The 15284-nt window shown below is 44.3% G+C and overlaps 1 long non-coding RNA gene across 1 annotated transcript; it reads left to right on the forward strand.

Annotated features, from left to right (window-relative positions):
* Positions 1-142: 142 nt before the first annotated feature.
* On the forward strand, positions 143-14024 carry LOC123824382. Its single transcript, XR_006786683.1, has 3 exons — positions 143-192; positions 10967-11218; positions 13798-14024. It is a non-coding gene; the product is annotated as an uncharacterized LOC123824382 (long non-coding RNA).
* Positions 14025-15284: the final 1260 nt, after the last annotated feature.

The raw sequence follows: 15284 nt of genomic DNA on the forward strand, positions 1-15284 counted from the left end.
CCCCGCCCCTCCCGGCCAGGCCCCGCCCCTCCCTGCCCGGCCCGGCCCCCGCCCCCGCCCCGCCCCGCCCCGCCCCGCCCCGCCCGGCCCCGCCCCACCCGCAGCCTCCCCTCGGTCGCCACCCCTCCCCGCGGCGCGTGACCGGGACGCCAGAGGCTCGGAATGTGCGGGTAAAACTTCGCGGAGCCCGAGGTTAGTCTTTGGAAGAGCCGAGAGGCTCCTCCTTCCAGAGCCGTTCTGTGTAAAAGCTCCCGAAAGGGCCACTCTGGCCTTTTCTGGGGCCTCCCTCACCCTTCCGGCTGCCGCCACTCTGACCCCCTCGGATTCCCTGGAATCCCCGCAGGGGCGTTGCGTCCACCTGCCGCCGTGCTAAGGTGTACCTGGTGCAGAGCAGAACACCAGTCACATTTGAATATCTCAGATCAACAACATTTTTTAGCATGGGTGTAAAGCCAAAGACTTTACTACAGAATTACTTATTGTTGATGCGACATTTCAATTTCACAGGGCGGTCTCTGTTTTTAGTTGCTAAAGCTGGCAACTCTGTAACGTGTTCTCTACACAACAGGCCTTTGATCAGCTCTGGTGACACTGAAAACCCTGTTATAGTCGTCCATTTTACACAGCTGAAAAGATCAAGCTTTTCGCCACTGACAGATCTAGGTAGGCCTAGCAGGAAAATCACCAGGTGGGAAAACTGTACCGTGGGAAACTGTAGCCTGGGAAACTGCCTGCCCACCCTACCCAGGACAGACAGATGCCCGGCTAAGACTCGGTCTGGGGTCGGCCTGTCCGGCATAACAGGATGCACCTTTGACTTGAGCCTGACAAGCTCTATTAAGAACAGTGATCAGCAGAAACGGCACCCAGCAACCAGCTCTAGCCAATCAGATTGGGACACACCAACCCGTTACCCTTCGCAGGGTTTTTGTGCCCCAAAACCCTGCCCTGAGGACAAAGGAATGAATCTTAACCTCTTTCGGTTGGCTCCCCAACCTCCCCTGGCTGGCTCCACTTTCTCCACTTTCCTCCACCAGTCCGACCTTCCCTTGGTTGCCTCCACTTTTCTCTCTTATTCCCCGCTAATGAACTCTGCTCCTTAGCTCGCTCTGTCCCTCTGGTTTTTTGAGCGACTCCGACCTAACAACCACTACCAGGATTCCCCACCGGAGCCCCCCAGCCTTGCCCCTTGGCCCTGATTGGTTTTCTCTGTCCCTTATTTGCTTCCCAAATGCCTGCCCTTGCGCACTCTTGACTGAACAGCCTCAGCGACTTAGAAAACCGTACATCAGTAAACTTTGTCTGACTTAAAGTGTTCCCAAGACAACTCATGCTTACTCCACAGTCGACCAAGGAATGCCTAGAGTTCTCCATTCCAGGGAAAGGCACTGTGACCCAGCACTCAGCCAGGCCATGCCCTTCCCCTCCCCCCCAGCACAATCCACACTCAATAAAATGTTCCCCAAAATTGCTCCATCCAGTCAAGCTGTACCACAACAAACTGCTCCATTGAATTAACAGTTAAGCCCGGCCAGCACTATGGCAGTTGTTAATAAGTAGTTATAAAACAGTGATTCACATCCTCTGACTTTTTTTTTTAAGATTTTATTATTTTTAGAGAGAGGGGAAGGGAGGGAGAAAGAGAGGGAGAGAAACATCGATGTGTGGCTGACTCTGATGTGGCCCCCACTGGGGACCAGGCCCACAACCCAGGCATGTGCCCTGACTGGGAATCGGATTTATTGGTAACCCTTTAGTTCACAACCCATACTCAATCCACTGAGCTGCACCAGCCAGGGCCCTTGCCTATTTTTAATTGGAATCTTTGTGTTGAGTTGTGTTACTTCTTTGTATATGTTCTATATTAAACGCTCGTTGGAGATGTTTTTTGTAAATGTCTTCTCCCATTTGATTAGCTGCCTGTTTGTTTTCTTCACGGTTTCTTTTGCTGTGCGGAAGCTTTTTTGGCCTGATGTAATTCTATTCATTTCATGTGTTCTTTACTGCCCTTGTCTTTGCGGTCAAATTCATGAAATGTTCTCTAACACCAATGTCCATAAGTTTAGTACCTATGTTTTCTCCTATGGCATTTATTGTTTCAGGTCTTGTATTGATGCATTTGATCTATTTTGCATTAATTTTTCTATTGGGTTGGCCAAAGAGTCTGTTACATTTTTTTCGTACGATGTCTCTACTAGCACTTAGTTGTCTTTAACTTCATTCAAAACAATTTTATTATGTTGTATTGTGACCGCTGTCATATCAGCGTGCATTAAAAAAAGTCAAAGTTGGTGAAGGTTTGTGCAGCCATTTAACTATTGAAGATGGAAGAAAAAACTCAAAATTTTGGGCATATTATGCTTTATTATAACAAGAATGGGAAAAACACAACTGAAATGCAAAAAAAAATTTTGCAGAATGTGGAGAAAGTGCTGTAAGTGATTGAACATGTCAAAAGTGGTTTGTGATGTTTCTTGCTACTATTGATATTTTGGCCAAATGATTCTTTGCTGTGGGGCTGCCTTATGCATTGGAAGATGTTTAGCAGCACCCCTGGCCTCTACCCACTGGAAGCCAATAGCAGGAGATAGCCAACACACTCACAATATCCAAATCAATAAAGTTGCTGGTGAAAATGAAAAATGTGGTTTTTATTTTATAGACAAAACATACAAGACTTTTTGGCCAACCCAATGTAGGAGGACAAACAGCAGTAGTTTTGTTCATTCTGCATGTAGCTTCCCGATTTTCCTAGCACCACTTACTGAAAAGAATTCCTTTTCTCCATTGTATGTTTTTGGCTCTTTTGTTGAAAATTAATTGCCCATATACATGTGGATTTGTGTCTTGGCTTTCAGTTCTCTTCCATTCATCTGTGTTTCTGTTTTTCTGCCAACACCATGCTGTTTTGATGATCGTCCCTTTGTAGTATAATTAAAAGGTACAGAGTGAGATAACCCCTGCTTTGTTCTTTTTTCTCAGGATTGCTTTGAGTATTTGGGGTCTTTTGTAAAATGTGAAAGATTTATACGATCTGAAGAGAAGCCAGAGTATAGGGGTCTTTTGTGATTCCATACAAATCGGACAATTTTTTGTTCTATTTCTCTAAAAAATGACATTGCAATTTTGATGGGGATTGCATTAAATGTGTAAATTGCTTTGAGTAATATGGCTCTTTTAACTCTGTTGAGTCTTCCAATCCATGAACATGGAATATCTTTCCATTTCATTGTGTCTTTTCCAATCATTTCTAATAATGCTTTCTAGTTTTCAGTATATAGGTCCTTTGTTAAGTTTATTCCTAGGTATTTTAATTTTTGTTGCAATTGCAAAAGAAATTGTTTATTTCATGTATTTTTTCCCTGAAGTTTCATTGTTAATATATTGTAATGCAGTGGATTTTTGTACATTGGAATACTCTGGGCTTCCTAGATCTGCTTGTCTGTTTCTTTCCCCATTTTAGGGATGTTTTCTACCATTGTTTCTTTGAATACTCTTTCTGCCTTTTTCCCTTTTTTTCTCCTCAAGGGAACCATATAATGCAAATATTCCTTTCATTGATGTTATCCCGTAAGTCCTCTGTGCTATCTTCACTTTTTCCCATTGTTTCTCTTTTTGCTCTTCTGATTGGATGAGTTCCATTTGTTGACAGGAGGGACCTGGTTCTTCTTGCTGACACATGTAAAAAATTACATGTCAGGAAGTCTAGTAGTAAGTAATTGTAACTGGAAAAGACACCAGCATTCAGGCTGCCTGTCACTACCAAATCCAATAAGCAATGACAGCGATTGAATCTTTCACGGGCGCTTTATTCAGATGGCCAGCGATTCGAGAAGATGGCTGGTTCATACCCTAACACACCATCTTCCCTTCTCTTTCCTGGCCAGATCTTTTATAAGGGGGTGGGGGAGGACAAACAAGGTGCAGTGAGGACTTTGAGATTCAGGGAGGATTAGGTGAGCGAAGCTGCAGCCTTCCTGTTCTCTGCAGCTAGCTGTTCCCAAGGTGGGGGTGGTCACACTAAAGGCCTGGGATGCCTCCAACATGTCCCCAGGCGGTAATCTCTAGCCAGTGCCCCAGGAGGTCGGCTGCTTTTCCCAGGAGCCAGGAGGGGCCTTATCTGAAAGGTAGTTTCTGAAACAAAAGCTTAACATACACATTACTTGCTAGATTTACAGCTTTTTACCTTAAGCTAAAATTTTCCAAGTTTTGAGTCCCCTATCATAATCAGTTTATTAGTGGGCCGTTCCCATGGAAGAGAACAGGACTGGGTAGAGTAGGGGGTGAAAGGCAAAGTTTCAGGGCAAAGCAGGGCGAGAAAAGCAAGAGAGGCTAGAGACCAGGGTGGCAAGCCCCTGGGCAGCCTGAGGCCAGGTGGCCGGAGGCCCTGTTTCCTGAGAGCCAAGAGCCAGAGAGAGAGAGAGAGCGAAAGAGAGAGAGAGAGAGAGAGAGAGAGAGAGAGAGAGAGAGAGAGAGAGAGAGAGTCCTTTTTTCTCAGGACTTATATAGTTGGTGGGATAGGAGGGGAAAAAGTCACATGTTGATTATGTGGCACCAGCTTTCCTGGGGAAATGTGACTACTCAAACATAGGGATGTGTGGGGCAGAGAGAGAGAGTCCTTATCTTGCTCCAGACCCCATTTGGTCATCTTGTTGTAAAACAAATACGTGACAGGAGGCAGTTCATTAAAATTGGGGCACTTTCCAAAGTTATTGATGGGCTCTTTCTGCAAGCATCAGGGACTCCCTCGTAAAACAGATAGTGACCAGAGGTGGGCAATTAACCAAAGCTGTTTTATGAGCTCTTTCTTTGGGCCCCCGGGGACCCTCTCCCACATTCAGGGCTTGGGATGGAAGCACAGTGTCAAGGCTTTCTTTCCCAGATAGTGGAAATGCTACATAGAATTGCAAGGACTTTCCTTCTTTCTTGCTAACATAGTGTTTCTTATGATGTTGTAACATCTGGCAATATTATCAGACCAGGCTCAGGACTGCTGAGTTAGCGTGTGAGACTTATCTCCTTCCTCCTCCCTGCCTCGGTTTACTGTTTATTCTACCTAATTGGTCAAAGGCGTTTCCTGGCAACCAGGGTGATGAATGCTGGCCAGTGACAGTATTGCAGTCTCAGCGCTCTTCCTATGCCGTCTCCTGCTTCACATTGGCCTGTTTCATCTTTGCTGAGCATTTTTTTTCCATTTCATCTTATCTACTGTTCAGGGCTCCATTGAATTTTTTTTTGTTCCATTATTATATTCTTCACCTATGTGATTTCTGTTTGGTCTTTTTAAATTTTTTTCTGCATTGAATTTCTCACTTGTTTCATACATTGTTCTCGCTGTTGACTAGCATCTTTGTGACAATGATTTTGAACTCTTTATCATGTAAAAGACTTCTCTTCACATTTCATGTAGGACTTCATATTCCATGCTGTTTTATGTTGTTCTTTTTGGATCATATTCCTCAATTTCTTTTTTTTAAGATTTTATTTTTTAATTTACTTTTAGAGAGGGGAGGGAGGGAGAAAGAAAGAGAGAGAAACATCCATGTGTGGTTGCTGGGGGCCATGGCCCACAACCCAGGCATGTGCCCTGACTGGGAATTGAACCTGCGATGCTTTGGTTTGCAGCCTGTGCTCAATCCACTGAGCTACGCCAGCCAGGGCTCAATTTCTTTATGTTCCCTAACTCTCTCTGCTGTTTTCTGTGCATGAAGGAAATCAGCCACCTCCCCAGTCTTCAAGGGATGCTCTCCTCTAGGAGATGAGCCTTATTGTTCAGCCTGCTCCCAGCTTCTTGTCTTCTTTCCAGCCTCAGTGATTGAGCAAGCCACCTTCTTTGTTGGTAGTGCTTTTCAGTAGTTGAGGTGAGCCAAGACCTGTCTGTGTCCCAAAGGCAAGGATTTCAATGAGCATCTACATTGGGGCTGATTGAAAGTTGTACCTCGGGCTTCAATTTTTAACCTACTCAAATCAGCTTCCTTCAGGGAAAGACCAGGCGAGGGGAATTTGTGGCAGCTGCCTGTGAGCTGAGCCCTGGGGACATAGCCAGATGAAATCTGTTTCTTTGTTTGCTATGGTATTATGGGAATGCCAGCTCCTCTGGCCGCAAGAGCCAGAAAATCCAGTGTCGTGTCACTTCCAAATGCTGAGATGCCAGACATGCGCACAAGCTGTTTTCATGGAGGTACTGGTGACCTTGAGTGGGCTGGAGGAAGATTGCAGTTGGCCCTTAGTTGTGAGCTAAATAAGGACCTTGACCCTCAGGGTATAGGTTTAAAATATGCAAACAGGCCTGTTTGGGGAAAAGACTAAAAAGTGGGCATTTCTCTGTGCTGAGCTTTGAGGGACTAGCCACTGAGAATCCTCACAAGCCTGTTAAGAACTGTTTCTTTGTTTACTATAGACTTGTGTGTTCCCTGAATAAATGCCCCATCGGCTTGCAGAGTTAGTTGTTTTGGCTGCTCATCCCTTGGGTATAAATGTTAAAAGTCGAGGTGGTATGTGTTTGCTCCAAACTCTACTCTGGGAGAAGCTAGTAGTTGCTGTGCTATGTGTGGCGTTTATGGTGAGGGTGTATCTCAGCCTTTGCTACTTGTTTTGACGTGGGTATTTTTCTCATTTGCTCAAGGTTTATGAGTTGCTAAGCTAGTTTCTGAATTTCTTTCAGAGGGGATTATTCCTTGCGTAGCTGTAGTTGCAGTGTTGGTGGAGGGCATTGCATTCAGGAGCTTCTTATGTCAGCAACTTAGAACAGAAAGTCGATGTTGTTACTTTCCTGAAGTTCTAAACCTTCTTCTGTTTATCATTTCTTTCTCATTTGCAGTATCTTCTGTAGCGATTTTTAAGGTAATATGAGAATGTCTTCATTTCCTTTTCATTCCTGAAAGATCATTTTGCTAGATATAGTTTGCAGTTGGCAGTAAATTTCTTTGAGTATGTGAAAAATGTTGTGCCACTTTTTTCTGGACTCCATGGTTGCAGATGAGATATCTTTGTTAATTTGAATTTAGCTTCACCTGTAAGTAATGTGCCATATCTCTCTGGGTGCTTTTGAGATTTTTTTCTTTGCCCTTTGTTTTCAGGAGTTTAATTATGCTGTGTTTTGGTGGCATGGATTTCTTTGTTGTTGTTTTCTTATTTTAGATTTGCTCAGCTTTTTTGAATTTGATGGTTTATATTTTCCCCCACATTGGAATGTTTTCTCACAGACCTAGGTAGTAGGCCTAGGAGGAATGGAAAGTCACCAGGCGGGAAAACTGTACCGTGGGAAACTGTAGCCTGGGAAAATGCCTGCCTGGGAAACTGCCTGGTGACCCTACCCAGGACAGACAGATGCCCGGCTAAGACTCGGTCTGGGGTCGGCCTGTCCAGCATAACAGGATGCAGCTTTGACTTGAGCCTGACAAGAGGTATCAAGAACAGTGGTCAGCAGAAATGGCACCCAGCAACCAGCTCTAGCCAATCAGATGCTGACGCCCCAAGCAGTTACCCTTCACAGGGTTTTGTGCCTAAAAACCCTGCCCTGAGGACAACGGAGCGAGTCTTAACCTCCCTTGGTTGGCTCCCCAACCTCCCTAGGTTGTCTCCACTTTCCCTCTCATTCCCACTAATAAACCCTGCTCCTTAGCTCGCTGGTTTCTTGAGCAACTCTGACCTAACATTTTCCTTATTTCTTTGGATAATTTTTTAAAAGATTTTATTTATTTATGTTTAGAGAGGGAAGGGAGGGAGAAAGAGAGAGAGAGAAACATCAATGTGCGGTTGCTGGGGGTTATGGCCTGCAACCCAGGCATGTACCCTGACTGGGACTCGAACCTGCGACACTTTGGTTCGCAGCCTGAGCTCAATCCACTGAGCTACGCCAGCCAGGGCTCTTTGGATCATTTTTAATTCTCACTTTTTCTCTTCTCTCTTTCTGGGAGTTTAATAATAGGGATATTAGGTCTTTTATTATTGTCCTGGATGTCCCTGAGACTGTTCATTTTTTTCCCTTTTTTCCTAATTTCTTTCTTATTTTCCTATTGGGTACATTTTATTAATCAGTCCGTAAGCTCACTGATTCTGTCCTCTGTGATCTCCACTCTGCTATTGAGCCCATCCAGTACAGTTTTTATTTTTGTTGTATTTTTCAGTTCTGTAATTTCCATTTGCTTCTATAATTTATAGTTCCTTGCTGAGATTTGAAAAGTATTTTTCATTGGTTTCAAGATAACCCATAATTGCTGAATGAAGCATTTTTTAAAAAGTTTAATGTATTTATTTTCAGAGAGAGGTGGAGGGGAAGGGAGGGAGAAAGAAAGGGAGAGAAACATCAACCAGTTGCCTCTCACACGCCCCCAACTGGGGACCTGGCCTGCAACCCAGGCATGTGCCCTGATAGGGATTTGAATGGGCAACCCTTCAGTCCCCAGGCCAATACTCAATCCACTGAGCCACACCAACCACATTGCTTGCTGAAGCATTTTTTGATAGCTGCTCACCTGTATTTTCAGACTAGAAGACAACTTCCCCCCAATTTGGGAGGAAAAGGCTGTGTCTTATAGTCTGAATGTAGAGTACCTGGCCTGCTGTGTGTGGGGGGTGGCGGCCTATGTTATTTATGTTATTAAACATGTTACCACATTTTTTTGCTTCAAATTTTTTTCTCTATTTTCCTCCTCTAAAAGCTAGGTGCATCTTATGGTCCGGTGCATCTTACAGTCCGAAAAATTTCGTATATCCTTCTCAGATATATAAATAACTGCCCAGATTCATCATGGAGTCTGTTGATTGTTTTTGTCATGAAGCGGTGATTTTCCTGGTTCTTATATCATGACAAATGACTAGTCTGGACATTTTGACGATTAGAAGACTGTAGGTTGTCTTGAATCATTTTGTGCACAGTATCCGTGAGAGGTATAGTGTAAACGCTGGGTAGTGATGAAGTTCAGCTCCTGTCTAGGACCCTTTGATGCCCTTCTAGCAAGAGTGGGGCAACTCTTTGTGCTGCATTGGGGGAGGGGTGTGAGTGCTGGTGCAAGTCCAGCTTCCCATGGAGCCTTGCTGATTCCATGGAGGTGGTAACGGGAAGACGAACTGTGTCCCTGCAGGGTGGGAGTAAAAGCTCAGCTCCCAGCTGGGCCTTAGCACAAGTAGAAGGGTGCTAGAGGAGTAGGATGCTAATTAAGATAGTGATTTTTACAGATTTTTAAAAATTTATTTTTTGAGACAGAGGAATGGAGGGAGAAAGAGAGAAACATCAACATGTAATTGCCTCTCACGCATCCCCTACTGGGGACCCGGCCCACAACCCAGGCTTGTGCCCTGACTGGGAATTGAACTCTCGACCCTTTGGTTTGCAGGCCTGCGCTCAATCCACTGAGCCACACCAGCCAGAGCAAGATAGTTGTTTTTGTTTTCTTTTCTTTTACCATCTAGATCTTTCTCTGTGATGCTGAGTAGAGATGGAGGTTAAGCTCTCTACTGGCCCTTGCTAGTGGGGGACCTGAGTACTAACGAGTCCTGCTTCCCATATCTTATTCAGTCTCGTGTGGGTAGGTCAAAGTGCAGGTTGAGCTTCTCACTTGAGCCTACTGACACGGGAGTAGAAAGAAAGTGGAGTGCTATTAGTGTGAATCACAGTGTCTTGTCCACTCTGTTGCTACAGGGTAAGAGTGGAGGCTCAGCTTGCCAACGGTGTCCCTGCAGTGGAATGAGAGCGCTGCTGCCTGCTTCTGCCAGGCGGGGTATAGAAGATGAACTCCCAGTGTCGCAGGTTCGATTCCCAGTCAGGGCACATACCTGGGTTGCAGGCCATGACCCCCAGCAACTGCACATTGATGTTGCTCGCGCGCTCTCTCTCTCTCTCTCTCTCTCTCTCTCTCTCTCTCTCTCTCTCTCTCTCCCTCCCTCCCTTCCCTCTCTAAAAAAAATAAAATAAGTAAAATCTTAAAAAAAAAAGAAGATGAACTCCCTATGTGGCTCTGCTGAAACTGAAACCCCTGGGTGGAGAAATGAAATCACGTTGCTTGCTTCTAGGGTGAGTTGGATGCCGAGCTTCCTACTCCATCTGTTAAAACTTCAGAGGTGAGGAAGGGCAGGGGTGTGTGTGGGTTTTCCATTGACATTTGGCTGTGGTAAGGTGGGTATGATGTTAATTATTTTCTGTTGTTGGGCTACCGTTTTCAGAGTCATTTTTCTTGGGGCGGGGGTGCAGGGGGCGTACGACTGACTTTTCTTGGAGGTTTTTTCCTGTCTGTCCCTGTTGGCAGTTTTGAGTTGGAGGCTTTTCCCACACCCTTTTAATTGGATAAGTGGGAGGTGATGAGGAAGGCCAGGGGCCTCACCACTGTGTTGTTTCTCAACTTGTGAGGCCCTGAGGATCTTTTACTTTTCACATTTTTCTTCCTTTCCATCATTCAAAGTCTTCCTATGCTTGTTTCTTGTGTTACGGTCAGGGTTTTTTGCTTGTAAGAAGGAGGACCTGGGAGGTTGGGGATACTCTCTTCTGGCATAAATCCACTCCACTGATGTTTTACCTTTATTATCTCTGAAATGCACTCATCTCCGCATTCCCACTGCAGTAGCTTACCTATCCTTGGCACTGTTGCTGTGGCCTTCGACCTAATAAATATATATTGTGAGGCTTTTAAAGATTTTATGTATTTATTTTTGGAGAGGGAAGGGAGAGAGAAAGAGAGAAACATCAATGTGCGGTTGCTGGGGGCCGTGGCCCGCAACCCAGGCATGTGCCCTGCCTGGGAATCGAACCTGGGACACTTTGGTTCGCAGCCCGCGCTCAATCCACTGAGCTACGCCAGCTAGGGCTGTGGCTGTGAGACGTTTTTCTAATACAAAAAATAGGGACAACGAAAAAATCTGACAGGCTTAAAAAAACAACTTCCAGTTGTGAAAGGCAATCTGGGAGATGCATCTTAGGTGCTCAGTATTAGGACTCCTAAGATTTAATGGCTTGACTTTATACGGACAGCTATCAGGTTGCTCTAAATTTGGACTATGGATTCGGAGAACTCTGATCACATCACTGAGGAGGAGGAGGAGGAGGCTGCCCCAGACAAAGGTAAACAATTCAGGACGCGATTGCCTGAGAAGCTGGATGCCTCCGGAGCGCATGGAATGATGGGATAGAAGATTTGAAACAAAAGAAGGGCCCTTGGGTTCCTGTCTTCCTGGAGGATGCCTGGATGGTTGTGCTGCAGCTGTGTGCATTTCCCAGCGGAAGGTAAGGTGTGTTGGACGGGACGAGAAACTGTGGGTGCAGCCTAGGGTTGGGCTGGCCGGGCGGAGAGGGGCAGGGTTGTTCTTCTTTGGGTGTTCTAGTGGGGATGGGCTCTGAGGCAGAAGGTGGCCATTCTTCCAAAATCGTGTAGCTTTTGTGTGTTATGTTGTTTTAGCGTGTAAACTAACCCTAAAGAAATAAGATAACTAAAACTAGCCCTGGCTGGCATAGCTCAGTGGATTGAGCGCGGGCCGCGAATCAAAGTGTCCCAGGTTCAATTCCCAGTCAGGGTACATGCCTGGGTTACAGGCCACGACCCCCAGCAACCACACATTGATGTTTCTCTCTTTCTCTCTCTTTCTCCCTCCCTTCCCTCTCTAAAAATAAATAAATAAAATCTTAAAAAAAAAAAGAAGACATTCTATGTGATAGTACTAGAAAAAAGAATTAGGGGAAAGAAAAAAAAAGAAATAAGGTAACTAAAACAAACAGGGGAAGAATAGAACTCAGGTGTTCAAGAACTCAGGTGTTAAAGACTTTAGCCTTAATGGGTAGGCTTAAGTGATTACAGCTGGAACTAAAGACTTAAAGAGCGTTGCCTGGATAGGCTTAAGTGAGTAATGCTCGTGGAAAGCTATGACTCCAAAACCGTGAAGCCTTTGACTACAGACTCGGTTCCTTTATTCCCAAACCATTGCCTCTGGAACTTTGCCTGGAGGGCGGAGGTGGGCAGCAAGACCCCGCTTGCTGTTGGGTAACACTGTCTCCCCAAACCGCAAAGTTATGAGTGGTAATTCCAGTAGTTCAGAAGAGGAAGACACCGATCACTAAGGTTTTCAGGGAAGCATTCATGTAAAAATATGGTTTTATGGGAAAAGTCGGGCAGAACACGGCATGAATAAATGTAGAAGGCATACTTAGAGGTGGTGGTAGTATAAACTTGTTTGTATGAAATACTTTATGAAATTTTTCCTATTGGTAATTATCATGTTGGGTGCTTTTTAAATATACAGATTAGCAAATCTTTGGATTAGAAATTTTGATTTGCCCTGGCTGGTGTAGCTCAGTGGATTGAGCACAGGCTGCGAACCAAAGTGTCCCAGGTTCAATTCCCAGCCAGGGCACATGCCTGGGTTGCAGGCCACGACCCCCAGCAACCACACATTGATGTTTCTCTCTCTTTCTCCCTCCCTCCCCTTTCTAAAAAAAAAAAAAGAAATTTTGATTTTGTTAGGTCTGGGTGGAGGTGCAGGAATCGACGTTTTTAAACAAGCATTTCAGATGCTTGTTAAGCTCACGAAAATTCAGGAACCAGGGAACTGTAGAGGAAATAACGGCAGATCCAGCTGGAATAGAAAGTAGGCGGGGCTTTAAGTGCCAAGTAAAAATGCTCGGAAAGTTGTTGCTAAATACTGGAACATTTTTTTAAAGTTTAACAATATTCTGTTAGTTTATTTGGGTACTCATTGTGTAAAAACATAACATCCCAGATATGTTTAACCAAAGAGTAAGTTATAACAATGGAATATATTCTGTTTTTATTTATTCTTTTTTCTCTTTAGCATTTTATTTTTATTTATTTTATTTTGTTTCATAAATTACTTTATTGTTGTTCAATTACAGCTGTCTGCATTTTCTCCCCACAACTCCCCCCCCAGCCCAGCCAGACCCACCTCCCTCCCTTGATTCCACCCTCCCCCTTGGTTTTGTCCACGTGTCCTTTATTAGTAGTTCCTGAAAACCCTTCTCCCCACTGTCCCCTCCTCCCTTCCCTCTGGCTGCTGTTAGATTGTTCTTCATTTCAATGTCTCTGGGTATATTTTGTATGTCTTTTCTTTTGTTGATTAGGTCCCGGTGAAGGGTGAGATCAAAAGGTTTAGAAGTGTGTGACTCCCTCGTGCTATCTGCACTGGAAATGCTACACTGGAAATTATAAATGTGGATGACATAGGCCACCAGTTGTTGCCTTACTTACATTGGAAAAACTGTTAGGATTACTTGAACTCTGCAAAAATATGTACTTGCTGCACTGAGACCTTGCACTTCGTAGCGTAGACAAAGGCCAGGGTAAATCAAGAGCAGCGATTCTTCAATTTGTCCCTATTCTAGTCTATAACCGGTGATTTGAGCACCATTACGTGCGGATATCTGAAAGATGCAGCAAACAGAAATTGAGTTTTTCCTACCAGTGTTTACTGGATACTGTGGAGAGTTATGACATGCTCCTTTCAGCGTCACAGATTATAGTGTATTAAATGCTATGAGATACAGATAAGTGTAGAAAAAAACATAAGAAAGCCATAATTAACACCAAAAGGCACAAGTGAAATTAAGAGAATTGAGCCCTGGCTGTTGTGGCTCAGTGGATTGAGCACTGGCCTGTGAACCAAAGGATCTCGGGTTTGATTCCCAGTCAGGGCACATGCCTGGGTTGCAGGCCAGGTCCCCAGTAAGGGGCATGTGAGAGGCACCCACACAATGATGTGTCTCTCCCTCCTTTCTTCTTCCCTTCCCTTCTCTCAAAAAATAAATTAAAAATCTGTTCAAAATAAAATAAAATAAATTGATAACGTACTTCCCAGGTAACAACCACATGGATTGGAGAAGGAAGGCCTGGGCTTGGCGGTTTCACACTGTGTTGAAGGAGATCCAAACTACAAATAAGCAAACGCACAAATTATTGCGCAGGCATGCTCACTCCCCATGTTGACAGGAAGTGGAAGCTGTACACCTGATATTCATCCAAAGTGAAATGAACTACAAATGGATCAAGGGGAACAATGTAACCACCCCAGTCCTGTTTTTCTCACCAGGCATCTCATTTTGGAGCAAGAGCGCCCTCTGGTGTCATCTTGCTTCTCCTTCGCCTTTTTCACATGCAAGTGCCTCCGAGTTTACATTAGGAAGAGGGTTGTCTATAAAAATACACAAAATAAATGTAAAGTTTTTTCAAATAACTTTCAGGCTGCTTCTTTTTTAAGATATATTTTATTGATTATGCTATTACAGTTCTCCCATTCCCCCCCCCCTTCACTCCCTTCCACCCTGCACATAAAGTTGCTTTAGTACAAAACAATTTAAGACTCTGTGGAACAATAAAATAACATAGAACTGCCCTGGCTGGCGTAGCTCAGTGGATTGAGTGTGGGCTGCGAACCAAAGGGTTGCCAGTTCGATTCCCAGTCAGGGTACATGCCTGGGTTGTGGACCAGGTCCCCAGTGGGGGCCACATGAGAGGCAATCATACACTGATGTTTCTCTTCCTCTCTTCCTCCCTCCCTTCCCCTCTCTAAAATAAATAAAATCTTTAAAAACAAAACAAAAAAATGTAGAACTCAATTTGTATCAACTTACTTTTTCAGTTCCAGACATTTAAAAGATTTAGATTTTTGCCCTGGCTGGCGTAGCTCAGTGGATTGAGCACAGGCTGCAAACCAAAGTGTCGCAGGTTCTATTCCCAGTCAGGGCACATGCGTGGGTTGCAGGCCACGGCCCCCAGCAACCACACATTGATGTTTCTCTCTCTCTCTTTCTCCTTACTTTCCCTCTAAAAAATAAAATATTAAAAAAAACATATAAAAAACCCTTAGCTTTAAAAAAATTAGAATTTTAATGACCATGTGAGAAACAATTTTCTAGCATTATTTGATTTTGTTGTTCGAGAAAACCATTTGCTCTGCTTTAATAACATTTATTGTCTACAAACCAGAGGTTACAATACAGGAAGTGTAGGTACAATTATGCAAATCACGCAGGAAACCTGACCACACTGGACGTTGGTTTGTTTGGACTCTGCTTCACCCTTCAAGGGCAGAGAACAGCAACGTGTAAGAGAAAGCGTGGCATTTGGTTAGTATGTCTGAAGACAAAACGCCTTGTGACTGTAAAGAATTCAATCTTACTTTTGTAAACACATTTGGTAGTACGATACAGTTCATTTCAATTCTCAATTCAAAAACTTCCCCGTCTCTGTTTCCTCACCTGGCTTCGGCCTATAGAAGCACAAAAAAGACTCTGTTTATATGTAGTACCAGGTTGCAGGTGATCATATAGAAATTCTCTTGTAGCT

The sequence above is a fragment of the Phyllostomus hastatus genome, unplaced genomic scaffold (genome assembly GCF_019186645.2).
Source record: "Phyllostomus hastatus isolate PE091 unplaced genomic scaffold, TTU_PhHast_1.1 phas_contig_551, whole genome shotgun sequence".
Lineage (NCBI taxonomy): Eukaryota > Metazoa > Chordata > Mammalia > Chiroptera > Phyllostomidae > Phyllostomus > Phyllostomus hastatus.